Source organism: Vombatus ursinus, unplaced genomic scaffold (assembly GCF_900497805.2).
Source record: "Vombatus ursinus unplaced genomic scaffold, bare-nosed wombat genome assembly UNPS02014959.1, whole genome shotgun sequence".
Taxonomy (NCBI): domain Eukaryota; kingdom Metazoa; phylum Chordata; class Mammalia; order Diprotodontia; family Vombatidae; genus Vombatus; species Vombatus ursinus.
Genome location: NW_020954737.1, coordinates 6,841,443 through 6,859,763, shown reverse-complemented (window position 1 = coordinate 6,859,763; position 18,321 = coordinate 6,841,443). Strand labels below are relative to the sequence as shown.

General features: G+C 37.5%; 1 protein-coding gene across 3 annotated transcripts in view; it reads left to right on the top strand.

The window, feature by feature from the left end:
- ZNF148 (zinc finger protein 148) overlaps positions 1–18,321 on the top strand; it is a 133,921-nt gene that overhangs the window by 3,488 nt on the left and 112,112 nt on the right. Inside the window, exon 2 of one of the 3 annotated variants that reach the window (XM_027845189.1) lies at positions 1,242–1,408. The exons of the other annotated variants lie outside the window; for them this stretch is intronic. The gene's annotated coding sequence lies outside the window, so the exon portion shown is untranslated. The remainder of the gene's footprint in view (positions 1–1,241; positions 1,409–18,321) is intronic. 3 annotated transcript variants of the gene reach the window in all.

Genomic DNA, 18,321 nt, shown 5'->3' with positions numbered 1-18,321 from the left:
AAAGCTGCTGGATAGTGAGTTTTAGAACTTGAAAGTAGTTACTAGTTTTATTGTGTAATGTTCTTCTTGAGGATTTTTGGCATTATTTGTGGGGTTGGGGGGCATGATTCAGTCCATCTTCTGTTCTAAAAGGGGGTTACTGCAGAATGGAAGTGGTAGCCACTTTGTGGAAGGAGGATAAGGTTATATAAAGGGTGAATGACAATGGTTAATGGAGCTGAGGGCATTTGGGTGTAAGTACTTGGAGGACTTTAATTATAGTCAGAGACAGTTGAAGCTTATGAGTAAAAAAAAGCCTATTTTATAGCTGAAATTCAGGCTCAGGTTAAGTGACTTGTCCATAGTCGCAGAGTGATCCTAGTATCATTTTTTCCACTATACCATGCTGCCACAATAGGATAGTTGAGGAGATATATGATCATTTTAAAGGAAGTTTATCGAGATACCAGAGTGAATTGTTTAAAATGTTGATCTATGGAGGATGTCTACATGAATATGTGAGAGGCAATATGGGCAGTACTAATAACATTTATATAGTGCTTTAACTTTTACAAAGTATTTTGTCTTCTTCATGTGAACCTTATGAAATAGGAAGTATAAATGTTAATATCCCCTTTTTATAATTGAGGAGACAAATTCAGGTTAAATGATTTGCCCTGATCATAAAACTAGAAAGGGTTGGAACTGCAGTCCTGTTCTGAGTCTAAGTCCAGTGATCGTTCCATTAAACAATGCTTGCTAGAACCAGGATAATAGATGTTGGTAGGTTCGTCTTAAGATTTCTCTTCTTAACAAACATTGCCTGACTAAAGTCAACTCTTCATGCTCTTTCCCTAATTTTAATCACCTTAACACTAGTAGTGTAAATATAACACAATAATGCGACTACTTATGTATTTCCTAAGAATTGTTCTATTGATTTATGTATGTCCCTCTTGTTTTCCCAGCTAGATTTTAATCTCTTCAAGGTAGTGTATTCTGGGGACTGTAAGGGACTGTATATTCTGTTTCTTTCATATCCCTTACAATAACCACTACAGTGCTAACCACAAAGTAATGATTTAAATATTTGTTGAATTAGTTGTTAAAAAGCTAGCATTCATATATTTCTTTAAGGTTTGCAAAGCACTTTACAAATATTATCTCATTTGATCCTCACAACAACTCTTGAAGGTAGGTACTATTATTATTATCCTAATTTTTTTTGGTAGGTACTATTATTATTATCCTTATTTTTTAAGGAGCAAGAATTGAGACTGACAGAAGTTACGTGTTTTGCTCAGAGTCACACAGCTAATACTTGTCTGAGGCTGGATTTGAACTCGGGTTTTCCTGACTCCAGGTTCAGTGCTGTATAATTCACTGTGACATCTACCTACTTCACATATCATGTGAGAGTGTGTTACTGGTAAGGAAAATGGTGGAACTTTCCAAGATAGAGCGAGAATTAGGGTTGTGTAGTAGGAAGGGATTTGATATTTTTGGTTTGGTTTTTTTTTTGGTAGGCAGTGACTTGCCCAGGGTCACACAGCTAGTAAATGTGAAGTGTCTGAGGTCACATTTGAACTCAGGTCCTCCTGACTCCAAGGCCGGTGCTCTACCCACTACACCACCTGGCTGCCCCAATATGATGTTTTTGGAAAATAGCAGTATTCAGTTTGATTAAATTCCAAAACATTTATTGGGTGCCTGCTACATGCCAAGCACTTTGGTGCTAGTGATACAAAAACAAAAATGAAAGTGTATGGAAGGTGGTTTTGGCAGGGGGACAATTCATGAAGAGGAGAGAAAAAAATGTTTTGCTCTTTCAGGAGGTGAAGTATAGAAGAGATTTGATAGAACAAATTACATTAGATTTAGGTGAAAACGAAAAGGTAAAGTGAGTGAAAATGGGGCTTTAACAACAGTATTTAATGTACAAAGGGACCCAAGAGTTCTCCCCAAACCTAATTCTCTTTGGTTTGGAGTTGGTCTGGCCTGTAATAGAACTTCGTTTAGTCTTTGGTTCTCCACTCTATAACTGCTTGTAGGCTGGGTGGGATCTGTATTGGTCCAAGGATTTGATTCAGTTTATGAAATGTCTGCTATTATATACTGCAGGGGATAAGAAAAGTGCAGGACACAATTTCTTGTCTGTTTGAGGGGAAATAAAACATATGAAACAGTTAAGTAATAATGTGAAGTGTCAATATAACATGAGAGATATTAAAACAATTCCTTGTTTAAAGTTATAATTGTGTACTGTTGTCACCCTGTAGAGTAATAAACTTATTTCAAGGATGCCATTGTTCAAAATGTTTTTTTAGAACCTTTCTTTTGGAATTACCTTTACAACTATCTGCACATTTTTTGGAATATCCTCTGTGGTCCTTTAAACATATTTTTAATTTTTGGGTTGAGCTAAGTCAGGACTAAGCCTAATGAATAAGGTGGGTGATCAAACTAGATAATACTCTTTTTGGTTAAAACTTGTGACTATAAGGTAGTAAGACTTGTGGAAGGAGCGGGGAAATTTGTAGTTGGATCTTAATACTGTTCCAAAAATACTTTTTTTTTTTTTAAGCAAGGGAGGCATTACAAAAATAAGTGTAGACCCTCCTACCCCATAGGTGAGTACTTTAAAGGACATCAGTCTCCCAGATATATGTGTTCTCATATACTCCACATACTACATTATAGTCATTTTCCACATAAGGAAATATATGATTAAGTGTCAAAATGAGAGAAATAGCAAGTGATATATATAGGAGTTCAGGGAAGGGAGAAACCATTATGACCTAGAGTCACTGGGAAAACTTAGTGGATTTAGACTAGCTCTAGATCTAGGAGGGAAACAGAATGGAATCAAACTCCTATCTACTGTAGACTAGATGTTTTGAATGAATGAAAGGACTTTTGGCATAGTTTTGGGAAATCACTGGAAAGGCTAATATAAGAGTTGGGTTTGATGAATCAGTGTAGGGGATATGGAAAGTGAGTGTAAGCAGTAAGTGAAAGGAATCTGAGATGGAGAAAGATGGGAAATACCTGGTAGAGGGAATGGAGAAGAATGGAATAGGTATTGTGGAGATGATAAAGGGGATTATGGTAGTTTGGAATACACCTGTTAGTGTTCTGCAGTGAACTGAGGCAGGGATGTTTTGGAGAAAAGGAAGAGGGGACTTTCTGGATAGGATTACATGAAGAGCAACCTGGAAGGGGTGTCTGGAGGAAGAAGAGGAGAGTATACAAATATTTAAGGGAAGATTGGAAAGATGTAGAAGTTACTGAGTGACATAATTATAATGGAGATAATTTATCAAAATTCTCCTGATTATTTAGTGGCTGGTTCACATACTACCCTTTCCATGATGCTTTGGGAAGCTATGCTTCTGATTTTGTGTAGCAATTTATGCTGATAACAATCATAACCAGGGGAGATTAAGCAGAAAATGATATCTGGGAATTCATAGAGGGTAATAGAAAAATTAGAATAGTAAGTGGGGGGCAAGTGAAATCAGATCAGATTTTTTTAAGTGGTTTGAAGGATATAAGGGAAATATATATCTCATGCATGGTAACTTGTGTTCAACAAATATTTGTTGAATTGATATACCTGAAATATAGAGTAGTGTGGGTATATGGGGTTGTATATGTGTGATGAACTCAACATTTATTCAACAAGCTTATATTGATTATCTACTATTTACAAAGTATTCCGCCAAGCATTGTTCATGTATTTTCTGTACCACATATAATCAGATCTTTACAGTACTACGAAGTAAATATCTTTTAAATTGTACATATTGAATGCTCTAGAAGTGCTGAGAAGTGAGGCACAGCTTTTATGTTAATCAGGAATGACATCATTGGAAAGATGGCATATTCGAGCTATACCATGAGGGATAAGCTGGGGAGGGCAGAGAGAATAGCAAGAAAATAGGTGGAAAAGAATAATATATGTTTGGGGAATGGGATGTAATTCAGATTGCTTAGAAAACTGAGTTCATGTGGGGAAGTAGTAAGATAGGTCTTTTGGCAGATTATGGAGGGCCCCAAATTGTAGACAAAGAAGTTTGGCTTTTAATCAGTAGCTAATGGGGAGCCATTAATTTCTTTTATGACATGATCATAGTGATGCATTAGAAAGTTAGCAATATGAATAGATTGGGAAGTGAATAATCATGGAATGTTAGAATTAGAGGAAACCCTAGAAATTATCTGATTTAACCTCTTTTTTTTGACAGATGAAACTAAGGTGCTGAGAGATTAAATGACTTGCCCGAGGTCACACAGCTAGTAAGTGTAGGATTTGATCTCAGGTACTTCATATTTAATAATCTTTTTGTTGCATTATGTGACACAGAATGGGATTATTATAGTCTACCAATAAATATTTGTTATAGAAATTTATTATAGGAATCTTAGAGTTGGACAGAAAGGGTCCAACAGGAGCTACTTTATGAAAGAAGAATAAGTAATATTTGTTGATTAAAATTAAAGGTAGGGGACAATGTCCCAGAAGATGTCAGATAATTTCAGGATTTCTGTCAGGGGTGACAAAGAATGTCATATAACCAGGATGAATTGGTTTTGGTGGGGAATGGAGTTTTTTGTTTTAAACACTGAATTGCAAGCGTTGATAAGGCATCTGTGTGTAGATGTCCAAGACTCCAGTGGAAATGTAGGAATAGAGCTTGGGAGAGGGGTTGGGACTAGAGACAGGGATTTGTCTGCTTAGAGGTCATAGCAGAAGCTGTGGAATCACTGTAGGAGAGAATATAGAAAGAGGAGTCAGCAAAAGAGTGGTTAGAGGGATAAATGATTAAGGAGTAATGCAGTGACATAGTCATTAAGAATTTAATTGAGGGGGTTAGATAGCATCAAATGTGGCAGAAATGTTGAGGATGTAGACTGAGAAAGAGGCATTGGATTTGGCAAATGAGGTATGTTTTTTTTTTTTTAAACCGATAACCCAGTCTAGGTCAAGGATCTTGCTTTACTAGGGCAGGTTGGCAGCTGTTCTGAAATTTATAATCTTAGGAAGTTGCCTGGGGGCTCTGAGATTAAAGTATTTAGGAAGACTACAGTGGGGACTGAACCTAGGTCTTCCTGCCTCTGAGGCAGGTCTTTAGTACAACGCACTATGTCTTGTGGGAATGGTGTAGTGTTAGAAGTTAGAGGTTATTTAGTTACCTTTGTTTTACAGATGAGGAAACTGAGGCCTAGAGAGGGTGACTTGCCAGTGGTCACCCAGTTAGTAAGGGGCAGAACTGGAATTTCTACGGAAGTCTTTTCACTGTAAGCCTTATATTCTTAAATTGTACCTTGTCATTAATGTCATTAATGACCTTCAGAAAGCAGTTTCAGTTGAGCTCTGGTGACCAAAGCCATGTTGTAAGGGGAAGCGAGTAAGTGAGTGGTAAAGAAGTAAAGATGACTTCTATTTAAAAAAAAATAATTTTTGCCAGGAAAGAAGTTAAGGAAGTTCGTTCATGCCGGAAGGCCTTTCTCACTTTTTCTTAGCAAAATAAGTAGGCAGGTCATTGAGTGAAGGAGATAGAGGTAGAATTTGGGGCTTGAGAGCAGAATAATTGTTTTGAGAAATTTATTTCTGGGGAATGTCATAGCCAGTGAGCAAGCAGCAATGAGGACCTAACTAAGGTTAGATAGCAATGAATTTGTAATGGACTGAGTTAGTTATGACTTTCTCTAGTAATTTTTGGCACTGTGGGCATAACTGATGTTTAGAGATTGACATGGTGGGCACAGCAGAAATCAAGGGAGTCAAACTAGACCAGTAAAAGGCAAGATTAAAGTGGTTTACCATGGAGTTCAAGGTGGGTGGGGAGACAGGAGAGAGAAGGGAGCCTATTCTGACAACACAATTTTGGTCTGCTGGTTTGAGAGCTGCTAAAGGAGTAATAGAGGTAGAATTTTAAAAGTAGTTTATTATTTTTAGTTTTCAATAATATTTTCCAGTGTTAAAAAATTAATGTCTCACTTCTCCTACCATTTAGCAAATTAAAAAAAAAAAGCAAAACCCCAAACCAGATCCCTTGATGCATAATTATGTTGTTCAGCAAACAAATCTCCACCTTAGCCATTTCTGAAAATGTTTGTCTCTTTCTACATTTTAAATTCATTATCCCTTGTCAGGAGGTGAATGGCATATTTCATCTTCATTCTTCTGAACTCCTGGTTTATCATGTCATTTATCTCAGTTCTAAGGTTTTTCAAAGTTGTTTTTCTTCTATAATACTGTTATTGTATAAATTGTGCTTCTGTTCACTTTACTTTGCATTAGTACATAAAGGTCTTCCTGGTTTTCCTCTTAAATTGTCCATTTTATTATTTCTTATAGCACAATAATATTTTACTATATTTACGTACTACAATTTGTTTAGGCATTCCCCAATAGGATGCCTGCTTAGTTTTCATTTTCTGGCTACCACAAAAAGACATACTACAAATATTTTTATATATGTAGGTCCTTTTCTCATTTCTTTGGGGGTATAGATCAAATAGTTTCTTCTTGGGTATAGCTCTAAATTGCTTTCCAGAATGGCTAGACAAATTCACAGATTACTCAACAGTGTACTAGTATACCAGTGTTTGTATAGCCCCTCTGACATTTGACATTTTCTTCTTTTATCATCATTGCCAGTCTGATAGATGTGAAGTGGAATCTCATAGTTGCTTTAATTTACATTTCTCTAATTATTAGTGATTTAGAGAATTTTTTCACATGATTGTTGATAGGTTGGATTTCTTCCTTTGAAATCTGCCTCTAAAAAATCCTTTTTAAAAATCCATTTATAATTGAGGAATGACTTTTGTTTTTATAAATTTGGATCAGTTTCTTATAGACTTGGATATGAGACCTTTATGTGGTCTCATATCCAAGTGTATAAGAAACTTTTATCAGAGAAACTTGTTGCAAAGATTTTTTTCCCAGTTACCTGTTTGCCTTCTAATTTGTTCTACTTTGGATTTATTTGTACAAAAACCTAAATTTATGTAATCAAAATGGTTCATTTTATCTTAAGTGGTTCTCTCTCATAGAAGTAGAATGTAAAATCATTGTAAGCATAGAGCATTATAAGCATATTTTAAATAGGAGTTGATTTTGATGTTCTCTTGATGCGATAGCAATGGTTGATATGTATTGTATTGATGGGTACTGAAATGAAATGAGAAAATAATGAGTTGAGGTAAAGAAACTTGGAAGTCAGGTCTTACATGGACCTACAACGTAGATATTGAAGTTGCAGGAGATGGAAGATGATGACTTTAGCCAGGTGCTGAAGTAAGGAAGGAAGGAAGGGAGACAGACTATTCCTTTTTTTTTTTTTGGTTAGGCAGTTAGTTGGCATTAAGTGACTTGCCCAGGGTCACACGGCTAGTAAGTGTCAAGTATTTGGTCTGAGGCCACATTTGAATTCAGGTTCTCCTGACTTCAGGGACAGTGCTCTATCCACTGCACCACTTAGCTGCCCCTGAAGACAGACTATTCATGAAATCAGTAAATAATGGTAAGGAAGATTTGGCAAAAGGTAGACTAGTGGGTAGCAGGGACTTAAAAAGAGAAAACTTTGTTGTTGATGGTCTGAAAGAGGTATTGGAGCTGATTCCTCTTCGGTTCCTAAGCAATGGTGTGGGAGAAGTTAGAGATGCAAAAAAGTCATGTCTTCTGAATAAAGCTACATGAAGAGGTGGGGAAAATACTTATATAAAAAGCTTTAGGATTAATTAAGAGTTTGTTTATAATAGGACAGGGTTTATATATAGGATGGGTAGGTAGGTAGGCAGTTGAGTTGAACTCAATAGGATTTGAAAGTGAAGGGGAGAAAGAGCCGTATATGACAAAGATCAAAGAAGCAGGAAGGGTTGGGAGGCCAAAGGAAAAAAGTAGGAAAAGAAAAAAAGTAGTTATTGAACTCTTACTATGTGCCACATTACCCCTTTAGGTATTGTGAGGAATGCAGAATGACATATGACATTAGTTCCTGATTTCCAGAAGCTGATAATATTGTAGGGGAAGATAAACTGTAGATAGGCAAAACAGTAATGTTAAATAACAATGTAAGGTAGTCTATAATTAGTTGTTGAGGTTAAGTGACTTGTAATAATAAAGATGAAAAATAAGATAGGTTCTTCTCTAGACTACTTATTTTTTGCCTAAAATTCAGTAACTGAAAATGGATGGTGTGTGTGTTTATAAGCATTAGATAAAATGAATAGAAATGGATGGGTAGAATTAAGGAGGAATTTAAAATAATACTGTATTGTTTTGCTTTTCTTCATTCTTCTAGAACCATTTCTTTTTTGTATCCTTTGATAATTTCTTTTTTACTTTGCCCTTTAACTAAACTTGGTAAGTCCATTCTATATCAGATGATTTCCTTTGCCTTCTGTGTATACATCATTTCCACAGCTATAACTCCAATCCAAAACATTCGACTCTCTCCTGTTTTTATTTCTTCTGTCCACAGAATTTCTGTGAAGATAATTGATTTTTTAAATAGCTTTCTTCACAATAATTCACCTTTCTGACCTTCACATGCTGACATATTATTCATTTGAAGTTGTGTACTATTTCTTGGATTTTTATAGAGTGCTAGGCTTAGTCTAGGCACCTCAACTCTAAGATCTTAGCTCTGGTGACATTCCTACCTCTGGTCTTTTGCTCTTTCATTCATCAGCAAGTTGGACTTTTATGTCACCCCTTTCTATCCTTTCTTGCCTCTCCCTAACCCTGCTCCCCTTCAGAACCCTACAGAGGTTTCTCAGTTCTTTCCATGCTTTTGGGAGTTTGAGTCCTTTCATCAACGTTCATTCCCACCTTCATTTTAACTTCTTATCCTTGTTCCAGGCCACACAAATTTATGTACCATTTCATATACACATATACATGACAAGCTATTTCTTTTTTTTAACTATTATTTTTGTTAATCTCTTTTGTTTTTACGTTACCTTCACTTTAAGATACATTGCTCCCTTTTTTCCTCCCCATCTATCTCTTGTAACAAAGATTAAAAAAAGAAAAAAACCTAGTTCAGCAAAACTAATTAGCATATCAGTTGTGTCTGATAGTATAGATAATATTCCATAGCCATAGCCCTCCGTTTTTGCAAAGAGGGCACATTTGCTCTACCTAAGATTAAGCTTGGTCATTTAGTTTCTTTTTTTTTTTGGTCCTATTTATGTGGTGGTATAATCAATGTATGTTGTTTTCCCATGATGGACTTCCTACTTTTGAGTCTTCAGACCTTCTGTGCTCTCCTCACCTAGGGCACATTCCCAGCATTCTGTATGCCAAATGAAGACTGTCTAGTGCTTTAGGATGTTAGGGTGGATAGTGTGTCTGGAAAAGAATGAAGGTGGATGGAATTGTGAAGTGATAGGGAGAAATATGTGGCAGAACCACCAATAGTTTGTTTTGGGCCTTTTGCCCACCCTCAGTATTAATTTGGTTCATGTTTAGCTTTAGGGTACTTGTTCACTCTGGGGGAAGCCAAAGGCCATCTGGTCCAGTCATGGATTATTGAAGCAAGTTTGGAACCTGGGGCTATTCCAGAACCCCAAGGTTTTGATTTGATTTCAAGTTCTTCCCTGAATTATCACAGATCTTTCATTGCAGACCAGAGAAGAAATACTAGATCAATTTGGTTCAGATAAGTGTGTCTGGCTCCAGTTTGAACCAGAATCTGATGGAAGGTGGGGGAGGAGATATAACTGAGTGAAGATAATCTGTGAAGGAAGGTATTGGGAGAGTTTATGATAGAGATATGAGGTGGTATTTTAAGACAATATTTAGGGAAAAGTGAATGGGAAGGTAGGGTTTGCTTGGAATTGTAGGTTGAGACAGAGGTGTTTTCTATATAGGGTTAGAATTTAATAACCAAGAAAATGCTTATTAGTGTTATACTTTCTTGGTTCCTCCCTTTCTATGGGTATATAGACTCAGAATTTGAGAGCTAGAATTTTAGATTGTGGATATAGTGTAGAACTGGGAGGCTGAGGACCTGGTAATATCCCTATTGTGCCACTTCACCATGCTGGGCCTCAGTTTTCTTATTTATGAAAAGAGGGAGTTTGACCAGATGGTTCCAAGGTCCCTTCTAGCCAAAAGCACCATGTTCTGAGGCATAATGGCATCCCCTGCTCTGCCCTTTTCACTTACCATATACTTACTAGATGTATGCTCATGGATAAGTCACTTAACCTTCCTGAGTCTTAGTTTTCTTGTTATGCTAGGACTGGGGTGCGGAACTTGCTGCAGCCTTGAGGCCACGTATGGTCTTCTAGATCCTTAAGTATGGCCTTTTGACTGAATTCAGTCAAAAGTCACATATGGCCTCAAGGTCAACCCTTTATTTTTACAGATGGTGCTCAAAATCATAGTTAGCTAGTAGAGCGATCAACTTATTAAGTTGCTTTATTAAGTACCTAGTACTTTATTGCTACTAGGCACTGTGCTTGGCGCTGGGAATAGACAGCAGTGGGGGGGGGGAAGCTGTCTTGGAGAAGCACATAAATATGTAACACTTGTTATGTAAAATAATCTAGAGAAATTGTTAATTTGATTGAGTTCCATAACTAGAGACTTTGGGGAAATAAGTTATTTAGTGGTAGGGATTTTGAATGATAAAGAGGTGATGACTCAAAATTGTGAATTATTAGAGGACTATTGAAAAGATCATTGTTGGGTAATTGGTGGTATGCCTAGGAGGTAGCTATTTCAGTGACTGGTTATTGTGGAAAATCTTTTGATGGGGATTATTGTGGGCCCAAAAATTAGGATAGATCCACCAAGGCTGAGAGGCGAGATTAGAGTGATTGAAAGTAGTCAAGAACATTAGTTATTTAGAGTCCACGTTTGTGAAATACAGTGTTTGAGAATGTTCTTCAGGAATTTATGTAGTAGAAAACTGATGATTGTTGAAGTTATTTATGGAGGAGTTTTGTATAGATAATTGGGGGATGTCTAAAGAGATTTATGAAGAAGCTAGAATTAGGAAGGAATTAAGTATGCTAATTTCAAAGTAGTAAAATACAGTATAGGAGAGGATGGTGGTTTGGAGATGTTTATTTTATTTTGGGAGATTATATCTTAGGAAAATAGAGTAGAGAAGGACTAAAATGATTAAGATTGGAATGAGGAGTTGGGATGGGGTTTTTAGACGTGGTAATTGAAAAGCAGTTGGTTATTGGGATGCAGCTGGAAGGTGGTTTTGTGAGAGGGTAGATGGTATATTGGAATACATTAATTGGACTTTGAAAGGAAAAAAAAGGAATATAGGTTTGGTGTGTAGTTGGTAGGGCTGAGAGTTTGTTAGGAAGAGCAATGAAAAGTAATATTTTACCCTGTGTCCGTGTCTGGCAAGAGTCAGGCAATGGGGACTAGTGGTTTTCCGGGGAGCCTAGAGTCTAGGTCCCCTGTCTGCGGGGTGGCAGGGGAGTGGGGGATGGGTCAGGGGAATGTTGAAGTTAGTGTTACGCCGGGCCGGGAGGCTGGGAGAGTTTGCGCCGATTCTGACCTAGGGCCACTGCTGTCTGTGCCGGCCTCTGCCAAGGAGGCTGCACAGAAACAGGTTCACACGCGAGCGTGAACGCACACACTTTACATACACATCATGGGAAAGCTAGTAAGTGACCAGGCACCGGACCCTCTTGGTTGGGTTTGGGGAGGGGGGAAAAACGGGGAGGAATTGGGCACTAGTTGAGGAAGAAGAGATTGTAACCCCTCCTTTCTGTCCAACACGAGACTTACACTGCCCTCTTTTGTTTTGCGCTGTGTGTGTGTGTGTGTGTGTGTGTGTGTGTGTGTGTGTGTGTGCGTGTGTGCGCGCGTGCGCGTGCGTGTGCGTGTGTGTGCGCGCGCGCGCGAGCGCTTGCGATAGAGGAAGGTGGCGCTGCAAAGCCGGGGTTTTTCCTGCCAGTGTTGTCCCGCGTGGCTGCATGCCGGGCCGGCTAAGTGGGCCCTGGAACTGCGGTACTGCCGGTGGGCCGCGGTACTGCCGGTGGGCCCCAGTACCGCGGCAGGGCCGGCACTCTTCCCCTGGGTAGAAACAGGCCATATGATCTGGGCTTCGAACAGTCTCAGCCGGTCCACCCAGTCACCTGGCTTTCCAAGGATGATGCCGCTTGGAGCTTTTTATATATAGATCGGCTTAGAATTTAGCGCCCTTCTCTGTCCTTCCCTGGCTCAGCCAGAGTAGGAAACTTTGTAGGTGGCCTCTCACTGGGCAGCGAACAAGTGTCTATCAGACCGCAGGAGAGGTGAGGGAGATGTATTACGGAGCAGATGGGATGCTGACCTGAAGTTCTAGCAATTAAGAGATCGATTTCCCCGAATCAATATATTGGCCTCATCTCAGCCTGTTTGGATGGGATTCACGCTTCTCAGTATTTAAAAAAAAAAAAAAAAAGAAAGGAAAATAAAAGCAAAAAATCTAATGAGATGTATAATTGACCTACCAGACAAGGGAAATTATTTTCACCTTTGTATCAGTTCCACCCTCCCCCCCCAAAAAAAAGCACAACTGTGCCCTATGCTGATTAAGCAAGTAAAAGCCTGCATGTATGGTATTTTGAAAGGGAACAGTCTCTTCTGGGCCACTCCTTTTAGTGCCAAGATTAGGCCATGGGGCAAACTTTTAATGCTACTCTCTCCACCTTAAGGAACTTTGTTTTTGCCATCAGAATTGGAATGTGTTATTAAGAAAAAGTATTTTAAAGGTGTCATGAAAGCATGTGTATTAGTCTAAATGAAAGTTAGGAAATACAAAAGTTGGAGCTCATAACATAGGAGCTTGTACTTAAAACATCTTTTATATTGCAGAAACTAATTTCTTTGATATGCTTATAGTATTTAACCCCAGAGCATGGTTAAAATATGATAGAAAAAAAATGAACCTCTTGTTACTCCTTAGCCCAGAGTAAATAAAAATAAGAACACTTATTGTTTGACTTTTAGAATAAAATAGTGATAATACTCATATTTGTACAGTCCTTTAGGGTTATTAAAGCCCATTCTTCACAATCAGTGTAGTGAGTGAGATATTCCTCTTTTCTTATATAGAAGGAAACAGGTTCAGGCCCAGTCACATGGATAGGAAATGCTAGAGCTAGGACTAATATTCAGGTCATCTGAAACTCAAGTCCAAATATTTATATTAAGAGATTTAGTTTTCTTAAAGTAAAACAAGATCCTGTCACTTGATTGGTGGGTACTGAAGCCAGTCCTGGACTTCTTTGCTCTATTCACTTCCAGGTGATCTTCAGCAAATGATGACCCTATAATATAGATGCAAAGTCTGAAATGTGGTGAATGATTTACTTATAGTTACCTAATAAGTCTGGTGGATCTGAGAATGGATTTTTGTTCTCTTATTCCCAATCTGGTGACCCATCTAGGAGTAGCCGAAGGAATCTTGAGTATTTTTGTGTTTAGTGGAAAATGTGAATGAATTAAGTTATTAAGTAAAGATCCAGAAAATAAACTTTTTTTTTAGTTTACTGTTGGAGCTTTCTTAATATAATTTTCTTTGCATTGAATTTCTTTGAAGTTTCTTAGAGATAGTAGCTACCTTACAAGGTTGGTTCTCTGATAAGCTTTGCAACAAAATTATACCTATTTAAACAGAGATGTGCTTCTAGTAATTAGGTAGGGATGGATTTTGTCATTCAGGAATTCTCAGGAGCAGCTTGAAATCAGCAGGCAGTTTAAGAATGTCTGCTCTTCCCCTAACTACTAGGGAAAATGGGAACTGTGCTAACTTTATTAATCCCTGTAGAAAATTATAAGTGATCCTTATTTGAGTATACTTAAGTCAGTTCACTATTTTCAGTTTAAAATATTGTTCAAAATATTACATGATGCCATTATCATTACCATGTATTATTATTCACACACAAAGAGCTTTTAAATATATTTTTATTTATTTATTTTTTGCTTTTTTCATGAGGCAGTCGGGGTTAAGTGACTTGCCAGGGTCACTCAGCTAGTAAGTGTCAAGTGTCTGAGGGCAAATTTGAACTCAGGTCCTCCTGACTCCAGGGCCGGTGCTCTATCCACTTCGACACCTAGCTGCCCCTAAATATGTTTTTCAAATTGGTTTCTTTAAAATACTTTTTTTTTAACTAGTATTTGTTTGGGAAGTAGATGAGGCTTGTTTCTTGTTATAAAGCATTTCTATCCCTTCTTGTTCCTTGCTGTCCCACTTCTTAAAGCAAGTGTAATTATTTGACTTGCCCCAACCTCCAAACAAGAACCTTATTGGCCAAAAAACTATAGCCATGGAACCTTTTAAGCTAATGGTTTGAGAAGAACACTTTCCTAAATGCTTTGAACCTGTAAACATTCTTCACTTATTATGAATTTGAGTTTTCAGAGGCACAGCTGTTCTAAATCAGTTACTCTACAGGTGAAGTCCTTGTCATGTTAACAGCCCAATACTTCAAAGGTGAAGTTGGGGAGGAATTTTGGAATTTAGAATTTTAGAAGTGGAAGGGAACTTAGACATTCTAGTTCAACATCTTTAACAGTTTAGGAAACTGAGTCTCTGTGGGATTCATTGACACAGCTGGGCAGTGGCAGAATCTAAATTAGAATCAAGAATTTTCTTTGGAATTTTATTTTTAAGCAATTATATATTTTAAATTAGCACAAATCTGCCTTTTCTCCCTTTTCTCCCCTTCAGTTGAGAACTAAAGAAAAACAAAATGTCTGTTAAAAGCAAAACAGATATCCATGTTGGCCTTGTCATTCATGTGTGTGTATATAATATACATGTATATGTACACGTATACATATGTGTATGTATATGTACACATATATGTGCATATGTATACATATGTGCATGTGTATGTATACATATATGTGTATGTATATGTATATAATGTATATGTGTATGTATATACACATACACATGCACATTTTGAGTCCTTCATCTCTATCTAGAAGTGGGTAACATGTCTTGTCATTAGTCCTTTGGAGTCATTGTTGCTGATTACACTTATCAGAGTTCCTAATCCTTTCAAAGTTGTTTGTCTTTACTAAATTGCTGTCATTGTATAAATTATTATCTTTGTTTTGTTCTCTGTGTATCAGTTTATGTATGTCTTCTCAAGTTTCTCTGAAACTATCTCCATCATTTTTTACAGCACAGTAAATTTCATCACATTTAGATACCATAACTTGTTCATCCATCCCCCAATTTATAGGTATTCCCTCAGATTCCCATTTTGTTATCTCAAAAAGAGCTATAAATATTTTTGCACATCCTTAGTTTGTTTTGCTTAAGACTAATCTCTCCCTTAACCTATTCCTCCTTCTTTCTTCTCCCACTTCCTTGTCGAGTGAGATATAATTTTTGCACCCAACTCTGTGTGTATGTGTGTGTGTTTAGTCTTCTCTCCTTTGACCATTCCAGATGAGAGTACGATTCAAGTGTCAGGCACTCTTCCCAACCCTGCTTTCTTGTTTTTAATAAATATCTACTTGCATACCCTGATAATGAGATAATTTCCCTTACCTTTCTTTTCTTCCCTGCCCTATATTCCTTTTCCTCTCTCTTACTATTCTTCTGAAGATCATCAAGTTATAACTACCCCCATGCCTTCTTTCTAATTAGACTTCCTTTGTGGCCCCTGATGATGACAGGGTTCAGTGGGGACATATGTATCATATCCCTGTATTAGAAGCAATTTATGCTTGACTACTCCTTTATCATTATTTTTTCGTGTTTACCTTTTTTATGTTTTTCTTAATTCCTTTGTTTGAACTTCAAAATTTCTACATAGCTCTGAACTTTTCATCAGGGATCCTTGAAAGTCCTCTATATCATTAATAGTCTATTTTTTTCCCTTTTATGATGTTATTTAGTTTTGCTGAGTAAGTTATTTTTGGCTCTAGGCCTATATCCCTTGCCTTCTGGAATATGGCATTCTAAACTCTCTATTCCTTCATATTGGTGACTGCTAAATCATGTGTAATCCTGACTCTGGCTCCTCTATATTTGAATTCTTTCTTTCTGACTGCTTGCAGTAGTTTTTTTTTTTTTTCTTCTCCTTTGATCTGAAAGCTCTGTATTTTGGGGTATTATGTACTGGAAATTTTCATTTGGAGGTTTTTTCAGGAGGTGTAGATGAATTTTTTTCTATATTCCCCTAAGAGGTCTAGACAGTTTTCTTGAAAGATTTCTTGAGATATGATGTTTAGGTTTTTGTGTCATGACATTTAGGTGGTCCAGTGATTCTTAAATTTTTTTCTCTTTGATCTCTTTTAGGTCAATTGTTTTTGCTATGAGATACCTTCCATTTTCTTCCTTTTTTTTTAGTCTTTTGATTTGGTTTAAATATTTTTGGTTGTCTTATGGAATCATTGGCTTCTGATGGGTCCATTCTAATTTTTAGGGAGTTGGTTGCTCAAGATGTTTTGTATCTTTTGTGCCAAACTGTTAATTTCCTTTCCAATTTTTTCTTTAATAGCTCTAATTTTTGTTCTGATTTTTTCTACTCATGCTCCTCATTTTACTGACAAAAAACTGTTTTCAGACTTTTTTTTTAAACTCCTGCTTCATTTCTTCCAGGAATTCTGGTTGAACTTGTACCCAAGCTGTGTTTTTCCTTGAGGCTTTGCTTGAGGGTGTTTTGAAATCAGTCTCTTCTTTTGAGTTTGTCTTGAGCATTTCTCTCCCCATAATAGCTTTTTGTGATGGGATTCTTTTTTTGTTTACTCCTTTTTCCAGCCTACTTTCTGACTTTGGGCTTGATGGGCCAGGCTCTGTGTGTTTCTGTAGGGAAGGTTGGGGGGAGGGGTAGGCCTGTTGCTGTTCTCAGGATATTGAGTGTTGTGTTGTTCCAGGATCTCAGGAACAGCTCAGGTTGGGGACCTGCAAGCTGTCAGTGCTTCCAAAGTAGTCTGATATAGAGTAAAGTCTAATGGCTGCCTCCCTGGTCTGAGCTCTGCAAGTTCTTGATCAGGGTTTGGGTCTGAGCACCAGTTGACTGCTGCTGAGCTCAGCCCCTGTTAGCCAACTGGAAAGCTCTGCTTATTCAGAGAGACAGAACTGAAGGCTCCCTTTTGGTCTAGAATTCTTGTCCTGGTTATTCTTCTGCAGGCTTCAGAGGCATACCGCTACTGCTTGCTTCTGCAGCCATTTTCTTCTAATTGCCCTGGACCTCCCTATCCAGGAGCACCTTCCCTGGGCACAGATTATGTCATTCCACCTTAGGTCTGTAACCTGGTTTTAGGTAGTAGGTGACAAAACTGCCTGTTGGCACCCATCTACCTTGAAGTACCTTGGTACGGGTCTGGCGATGCCCTGGTAATGGTATGGGCTCACTGCTTATTCTGGTATACACACCTGTATCTAGTGTCCACAGACTTCTTGTATCCTTATGCTGACCTCAACTGGAAATATGACTCACTGTGACTTTATCTTGGATTTTGCCACCAGGATTCAGTGTGGTATCTTTTCTAGATTGGTTTGGAGGTTTTGGGTTTTTTTTTTGGGTGGGGGAGGAGAGAGTTCTGCCTGTATTGTTTCCTGCCATCTTGGCTCTGTCTACTCAAGGTCTTTTTGATGCTTACTGTTTTCATTCTTGTGCTGTCTCCACTGGAGTAACCAGTCTATTGGGAAGGGTAGGAGAGGGAGACAGTCAGAGGTAAGTGACTTGTCCAGGATCATACAGCTGAACCACTCTGTTGTTACACAGATTTGAACTTAAAAATAGTTGAATATATTGGGGAAAGGTAATTTTCTCAAATTACCTAACTTGATGCACTATTCATTTTTAGCACCCAAACAGGAGAGACATTTTTGAGAAGGAATTTCTTGCTCTTTATTTCCTCTGGCAACTTCAAAAATACCCATAGGCATTTCCAATTTAACATGTTGAAAACAAAACTCATTATCTTTCTTTCCCAAACTGACGTCTATTTTGAGCTTCTCTATTGTTGAGGGTACCATCATCCTTCTGGTCAGTCTGATTTGAAACCTGGAAGTCATCCTTGAAATCTTATTGTCCCTCACAAATGATTAGTTGCTGCCTCAGTATTTATAATGAATTTAAAATGTATTAACAATTTCATTTTATATTGGTTATTTTAAGATTTTAAGTCTAAAGAAGATGTTGAGAATCTCAAGAAAGAAAAAAAAATTTATTTTATAATTGGTTATTTAGATAAGATGTTTATTTTATAACCAATAAGATATTTTGCCATTCATCAGTTTCTATAATATTTTTGCACCGGACTCATTTTTTTCTTATTATGTATTGAATATGAATTCTCATTGAATTCTCAATGAATACATTGAATATGTACTGTGA